The sequence below is a fragment of the Macaca thibetana genome, chromosome 2, assembly GCF_024542745.1.
Source record: "Macaca thibetana thibetana isolate TM-01 chromosome 2, ASM2454274v1, whole genome shotgun sequence".
Classification (NCBI taxonomy): domain Eukaryota; kingdom Metazoa; phylum Chordata; class Mammalia; order Primates; family Cercopithecidae; genus Macaca; species Macaca thibetana.
In genome coordinates this window covers 101,400,698-101,409,142 of record NC_065579.1, presented here as the reverse complement: position 1 = coordinate 101,409,142, position 8,445 = coordinate 101,400,698, and positions in this window count along the sequence as shown.

Below are 8,445 nucleotides of genomic sequence, written 5' to 3'. Positions count from 1 at the left end.
GGAGGCTGAGGCAAAAGAATCACTTGAACCCAGGAGGTGGAGGTTGCAGTGAGCCGAGATCAGGCCACTACACTCCAGCCTGGGTGACAGAGCAAGACTCTGTCTTGGAAAAAAAAAATATAATAATAATAATAATATATTGTAGCAAGTCCATGTCCTGATCTCTATTCCCACTCTCTCCCACCCACCACCCTCCCCTCTAGACCTTTGCTGTTGTTTCCTTGTTTTCTTCTGTTAACCAAAAGGAAAAAAATTAGGAAAAATTAACATAAGTACAGAGTCTGTTTGGGCCAAGTTAATGGACTACAACCCAGGAGCATAGATTCAAGTTGCCCTGAATATATGCTCTGATTAACAGCAGTTATAAGTGGGTTTTTAAAGGAATATAGAAGAGGCAATTTCTAAGTTGTTTATCAAGAATTTATGTTAGGGCCAGGCATGGTGGCTCACCTCTGTAATCTCAGCACTTTGGGAGGCCAAGGTGGACGGATCACCTGAGGTCAGGAGTTTGAGACCAGTCTGGTCAACAGAGTGAAACCCCATCTCTACCAAAAATACAAAAACCCGGGCATGGTAGCATGTGCCTGTAATCCCAGCTACTCGGGAGGCTGAGGCAGGATAATTGCTTGAACCCAGGAGGCGGAGGTTGCATTGAGCCAAAAACGCACCATGGCACTCCAACCTGGGCAACAGGATGAGACTCTTGTCTCAAAAAAAAAAAAAAAAAAATTTATGTTAAAGTAACATAAGCTATTGATTGGCTGTACATTGTTCTTTATATCACAAATTCCAGGAACAGGAAGATAATGGGTTAGGCTGGGCGTAGTGGTTCACACCTGTATTTTCAGCACTTTGGGAGGCTAAGGCAGGCAGATTACTTGAGCCTAGGAGTTGAGACTAGCCTGGGCAACATGGGGATACCCCATCTCTACACAAAATACAAAAATTAGGGCCGGGCATGGTGGCTCACACCTGTAACTCCAGCACCTGAGGTCAGGAGTTTGAGACCAGCCTGGCCAACATGGTGAAACCCCATCTCTACCAAAAATACAAAAATTAGCCAGGTGTGGTGGCATGCACCTGTGGTCCCAGCTACTCAGGAGGCTGAGGCAGGAGAATTGCTTGAACCTAGGAGGTGGAGGCTGCAGTGAGCTGAGATGGTGTCACTACACTCCAGCCTGGGTGACAGAGTGAGACTCCGTCTCAGAAAAACAAAAGGAAAATTAGCCAGGTGCAGTAGTGCATGCCTGTAGTCTCAGCTACTCAGGAGGCTGAGGCAGGAGGATTGCTTGAGTCCAGGAGGTCAAGGCTGCAGTGAGCTGCGATTGCACAACTGCATTCCAGTCTAGGTGACACAGTGAGACCCTGTCAAAAGAAAAATTAAAAAAAGATAATGGGTGAGGCAGTCAGGAAACTACAGGGAAGAAAAGAAATAACAGGCCAGGCGTGGTGGCTCACACCTGTAATTCCGGCACTTTGGGAGGCTGAGGCGGGAGGATCAGGAGGTCAGGAGATCAAGACCATCCTGGTCAACATGGTGAAACCCCGTCTCTACTAAAATACAAATAATTAGCCGGGTGTGGTAGTGCGCACCTGTAGTCCCAGCTACTGAGGAGGCTGAGGCAGGGCAATTGCTTGAACCTGGGAGGTGGAGGCTGCAGTGAGCCAAGATCGTGCCACTGCACTCCAGCCTAGCGACAGAGCAAGACTCTGTCTCAAAAAAAAAAAAAAAAAAAAAAAAAACAAAATGCCTTTAAACAATTGTCCCCAGGCATGGGTGTGGGGGTGTGTGGCTGAAGTCCCATATTCATGTCTTTTTTTGTTTTTTTTGAGACAGGATCTGTCTGTTGCCCAGGCTGGAGTGCAGTGGCGTGATGTTGGCTCATTGCAACCTTTGCCTCTCCAGCTCAAGTAATCCTCCCACCTCGGCCTCCTAAGTAGCTGGGACTACAGGTGTGTGCCACCATGACTTGCTAATTTTTTTGTGTTTTTTGTAGAGATGGAGTTTTGCCATGTTGCCCAGGCTGGTCTTGAACTCCTGAGCTCAAGTGATCTGCCCACCTCAGCATTCCAAAGTGCTAGGATTCCAGGTGTGAGCCGTGGCGCCCAGCCACTCATGTCTCTTTGTGCCTGATAAATTTTGCATATCTCATGTAGTTCAGACTGCTCTGTTGTTGTTTTTTTTTCTCTCATTTCCCTCTTTTGATTGAAAATTTTCTCTTCTGAAAGCATTGATGTTCAACATTTTAGATGTATGCTTCTCCCACATAGCTGGGAAGGCTCATTCCCAGGTTGTAACCTTGTTCCATGTCAGAGGAAGAGAGGAGAGGTATTATGGCTTATGAATTTAGTGAGGTCTTAAGGCTGAATTGATTGACAACAAAAAGAGACAGAGCAATGGGACCTTGGTCAGGCCATCCACTTACAAGGAAGCTGCAGAATATTGTATTCTTTCTAAACATCTAGCTATCATAATTCATTTTCTGTTGTTGACCTTAGATATCTAAAAATACAAAGCATAATCAGCTTAAGAATAAAAAATATGACGCAAATATGGACCATTATTGACACAACAATTTGAAATCCAGGTCTGAAAAGTGTTCTTATTTCTAAAGGTACCAGGCCAGGTGCAGTGGCTTATGCCTATAATGCCAGAACTTTGGGAGGCCAAGGCAGGAGGATCACTTGAGGTCAGGAGTTTGAGAACAGCCTGGGCAACATAGAAAGATCTTATCTCTATAAAGTAAAAATAGGCCAGGTGCAGTGGCTCACTCCTGTAATCCCAGAACTTTGGGAGGCCGAGGCGGGTGGATCACGAGGTCAGGAGATCAAGACCAGCCTGGCTAACACGATGAAACCCCATCTCTACTAAAAATACAAAAACAAAATTAGCCAGGCGTGGTAGCAGGCGCCTGTAGTCCCAGCTACTTGGGAGGCTGAGGCCAGAGAATGTTGTGAACTCAGGAGGCGGAGCTCGCAGTGAGCCAAGATAGCACCACTGCCCTCCAGCATGGGTGACAGAGCGAGACTCTGTCTCAAAATAAATAAATAAATAAATAAAAATAATTAAAAAAATAAAAAATTAGCCAGGTGAAGTGGCATCCACCTGTAGTCCCAGCTACTCATAGGGCTGAGGCAGGAGGATCACTCAAGCTCAGGAATGTAAGGCTACAGTGAGCTATAATCATGACTATGCATTCCAGCCTGGGCAACAGAGCCAGTCTCTATCTCTAAAAAAATTTTTTAAAAATAAATAAATGTAACCAAACAAATATTTTATCTGTTCCTCATCCTACTCTGAAAAATAAGGTGTTGAAGATCTCTGCTGTTGAAGATGCCCATTGAGGCAGGACTGCCTGATATGGTTCCTGCTAACATGTTGGAAAGAGTCCCCTATTTGATGTTTTTCTATTTAAAAAATCTCCAGGTTGGAGACTGTGATCTTTGATGGTCTTATATTCTGGGAGCTCACTGTTAAAATAATCCTTAGGCTGGGTTTGTGGCTCGCACCTGTAATCCCAGGATTTTGGGAGACCGAGGCAGGTGGATTACCTGAGGTCAGGAGTTTGAGACCAGCCTGGCCAACATGGTGAAACTCCATCTCTACTAAAAATACAAAAAATTAGCTGGGTGTGGTGGTGCGCACCTGTAATCCCAGCTATTCAGGAGGCTGAGGCAGGTGAATCGCTTGAACCTGGGAGGCGCAGGTTGCAGTGAGCCAAGATCACACTACTACATTCCAGCCTGGGTGACAGAGCGACACTCCATCTGAAAAAAAAAAATTCCTTAATTAATCCTTAGTTTTAGTGAGAAGCTTACAAGCCCTTAGTAAAAACAAAGAATATCACCTTTAAGGGGAGCTGGTTCATAGGCTCCTTCATCCAGGCACATGGACCTTCCCATTACTATTTCAAAGGGAGAAACAAACCTGGTATTTTCCAAACCGGGTAGAATGTAAGTCCAGCAAATGGAAGAGCCTTAAGCTAGGGAAAGTTAAAAGTTTACATAAGCTTTGCCAGTTGATTCTTTTATTATCCGATTTGTGTTTTCCACCACTCTGGAAGACTAAGGGTGATATGTACAATGGGAATGCGGATCCTATTTATTTATTTATTTGAGATGGAGTTTCGCTCTTTCACCCAGGCTGGAGTGCAGTGGCACCATCTCAGCTTACTGCATCCCCTGCCTTCCAGCTTCAAGTGATTCTCCTGCTTCAGCCTCCTGAGTAGCTGGGATTACAGGCGCCCGCCACCATGCCCGGCTAAGTTTGGTATTTTTAGTAGAGACAGGGTTTCACCATGTTGGCCAGGCTGCTCTTGAACTCCTGACCTCGTGATCTGCCCACCTTGGCTCCCCAGGGTGCTGGAATTACAGGCATGAGCCACCGCGCCCAGCTGATCCATCCAATTTCAATCAGCTTTGACGGCACAAGGTAAGCTTTCTAGAAGACTTTTATAATTTCCTACAATTTTTTCCAATCTCTTTATTTCCTCAACTTTCTATAACCATTCAGTTTTTTTTCTTTTTTTTTTTGAGATGGAGTTTCGCTCTTGTTGCCCAGGCTGGAGTGCAATGGCACGATCTGGGCTCACCGCAACCTCCGTCTCCCAGGTTCAAGCGATTCTCCTGCCTCAGCCTCCTGAGTAGCTGGGATTACAGGTATGCGCCACCACGCCCAGCTAATTTTGTATTTTTAGCAGAGACAGGGTTTCTCCATGTTGATCAGGCTGGTCTTGAACTCCCAAACTCAGGTGATCCGCCTGCCTTGGCCTCCCAAAGTGCTGGGATTACAAGTGTAAGCCACCGCGCCCAGCTTCCATTTAGTTTTATCTATCATTCTTTCTTATCCTTTCGACTTAAAAGAATCTTTAAGAATCTTTAGACAAAAGTACTTTTCCTTTAACAAAAACTACATTCCCATGCCTTCTTTATAATCTTCTTTACCAAAGACACATTTGATTTTTTTTTTTTTTTAAATTTGAGACGGAGTCTCGCTCTGTCTCCCAGGCTGGAGTACAGTGGCACAATCTCGGCTCACTGCAAGCTCCGCCTCCCAGGTTCCCGCCATTCTCTGCCTCAGCCTCCCCAGTAGCTGGGACTATAGGTGCACGCTGCCACACCCGGCTAATTTTTTGTATTTTTAGTAGAGATGGGGTTTCACCATGTTAGCCAGAATGGTCTCGAACTCCTGACCTCGTGATCCGCTCACCTCGGCCTCCCAAACTGCTGGGATTACAGATGTGAGCCACTGCGCCCGGCCGACACATTTGATTTTTAAATGCTGTGTACACAGAATTGTTTCCCTTATATCTAGAATTTTTGTTTTTGTTTTTGAGACAGAGTCTGCTCTATCACCCAGGCTGGAGTGCAGTGGCCACAATCTCTGTTCACTGCAGCCTCCACCTCCTAGGTTCAAGAGATTTTCCTGCCTCAGCCTCACAAGTAGCTGGGATTACGGGATTACAGGCACCTGCTACCACTCCCAGCTAATTTTTGTATTTTAGTAGAGACGGGGTTTCACCATGTTGGCCAGGCTGGTCTCGAACTCCTGACCTTGGGTGTTCCACGTGCCTCGGCCTCCCAAAGTGCTGGGATTACAGGCATGAGCCACCAGGCCCAGCCTGGTAGTTTTAATTATATATATTTACTGTAATTTTAACTCTTAGTAACCTAATTTCTAGTGAAAAACCTAGAAAGTAATTTTGAACATTTTTTATCAGTATTTGTAGATGAAAATCACTTCATAAGTTTTTAGAAAGATGTTTCCTCCACTTTTATTAACAGATTGAAATATATTTAGCTTTGTTAAACCATGTAAGATACCAAAGTATATAAGCTTAAACTTAAAGGACTAAGTTTAATTAATATTGATTAATATTTTATCCCAGAGCTTGGGCCACTAGCTGTAACCTGCCCTGTAGCTGGTAGCCTAGGCAAGCCACTGTGCCTGGCCTGGTTACCTTTAGAAACACCTTTTCTTTTTTTTTTTTTTTTGAGACAGGGTCTCGCTCTGTCACCCAGGCTGGAGTGCAGTGGCACAGTCTCGGCTCACTACAGCCTCTGCCTCCTGGGTTCAAGTGATTTTCCTGCCTTAGCCTCCCAAGAAGTAGCTGAGATTACAAGCATGCACTACCACACCGGGCTAATTTTTGTATTTTGAATAGAGACAGGGTTTCACCATGTTGGCCAGGCTGGTCTTGAATTCCTGGTGTCAAGTGATCCACTCACCTCAGCCTCCCAAAATGTTGGGATTACAGGCGTGAGCCACCACGCCTGGCCAGAAACACTTTTCAGATATGGATTTCACTTTGTTTTGTTAATAATTGTCCTTATTTGCATATTGTTTTTTGAGACGGGTCTTACTTTGTTGCACAGGCTGGAGGGCAGTGACACAATCTTGGCTCACTGCAACCTACACCTCCCAAGCTCAAGTGATCATCTAACCTCAGCTTCCCTAATAGCTGGGGCTATAGGCGCACACCACCACACCCACCTACCATTACACCTGGCTAATTTTAAAAATTTTTTTGTAGAGACAGGGTTTCTTTATGTTGCCAAGCTGGCCTCCTAGACTCAAGTGATCTGCCGGCATTGGCCTCCCAAAGTGCTGGGATTATAGGCATGAGCCACTGGACCCAGCCCGTATTTTTTATTCTTAAGTTGATTATGCTTTGTATTTCTAGATGTCTAAAGTCAACAACAAAAAACTAAGATTAAATTGATTGATATCTCAGCATTTTAACTTAGAAATGACTCAGACATTTTATGATTATCTATTACATAATTTAACATAACATTACTTCGATATACACAGTTACCCTCCTCTAATGTTTTTCCCAGTCATTCTGGGTCCCAAGTACCCATGTGGCACCCAGGATGGCTATAAAGTACAACCCTTCTAGGCATGGCCAGGAAACACAGCTGGGCCAGGGAGGACATACTACGTTTGGCCCTGACCTGCCCCTGGTGGTCTAGCTGCTATGGACATACAGATGTCTTCAAAGGTCTCACCATGGCCACCTGTCCAGGTCCCAAAATCTTTTTCATTTTTTTTTTTTGAGACAGAGTGTCACTGTGTTGCTCAGGCTGGAGAGAAGTGGCATAATCTTGGCTCACTGCAAACTCCACCTCCTGGGTTCAAGTGATTCTTGTGTCTCAGCCTCCCAAATAGTTGGGATCACAGGCATGTGCCACAATACCCGGCTAACTTTGGTATTTTTAGTAGAGGGGGGTTTCACCATGCTGGCCAGCTGGTCTCAAACTCCTGACCTCAAGCAATCCGCCCACCTTGGCCTCCCAAAGTGCTGGGATTACAGGTGTGAACCACCACTCCCAGCCTGAATCACTCTCTTATGTGTCTCAGACTGCCTCTAACCACCAGGTAGCATTAGGGTTCTCAAGTTATCAGGGTTACCAGTCCCTTATTTATGCCTTTCCGGATAAGCAAGTGTCCCTAAAATGTTCTTTTAGTGAGGAATGCCCTGTAAGTCTGCTTTGTGTCCTGGGCAACAGTCCTGACATCTCTGCACAGTCTCTAGTCACCTAGACCAGCTGAATGGGTCAAAGTCATTGTCTCATCTCTTCAGGGTAATATAATTCACCCTCATGCACTCTTTGGTTTGGAAATAACAGGAATTGGTCACAAATGAAAAGACAAGTCTGAATTAGAAGCAGTAGAAAGCAGGTGCAATTTCAAAGGTATGCTATGTAGTTTTAGGCTATAAGAAGTGAAACCACTTGTATTAGTTCTTTCTTACATTGGTATAAACAAATACCTGAGACTGGGTAATTTATAGACAAGAGGCTTAATTTGCTCATAGTTCTTCAGGCTGTACAGGAAGCATGGCAGTATCTGCTTCTGAGAAGGTCTCAGGAGGCTTTTACTCATGGTGAAAGACAAAGCAAGAGCCAGCATTTTATATGGCAGGAGCTAGACCGAGAGAGGGTGGGGAGGTGCTACACACTTTTAAACAACCAGATCTTGTGAGAACTCACAAGGGGGCATGGTGCTAAGCCATTCATGAGAAACCATCCCCATAATTTAATCACCTCCCACCAGGCCCCACTTCTAACACTGGGGATTACAATTCAACATGAGATTTAGTGGGGACACAGACCCAAATCATATCACTCCACCTTTGGCCCCTCTAAATCTCATGTCTCTCTCACATTGTAAAATACAATTATGTGTTCCCAATAGTCCCTCAGAGTCTTAACTTATTCCAGCATTAACTCAGAAGTCCAGAGACTCATCTGAGACAAGGCTAGTCCCTTCTCCCACCTCAGCCTCCCGAGTATCTGGGACTACAGGCGTGTGCCACCACGCCCGGCTAATTTTTGTATTTTTAGTAGAGACGGGGTTTCACCATGTTGGTCAGGCTGGCCTTGAACTCCTGACCTCAGGTGATCTGCCAGCCTTGGCCTCCCAAAATGCTGGGATTACAG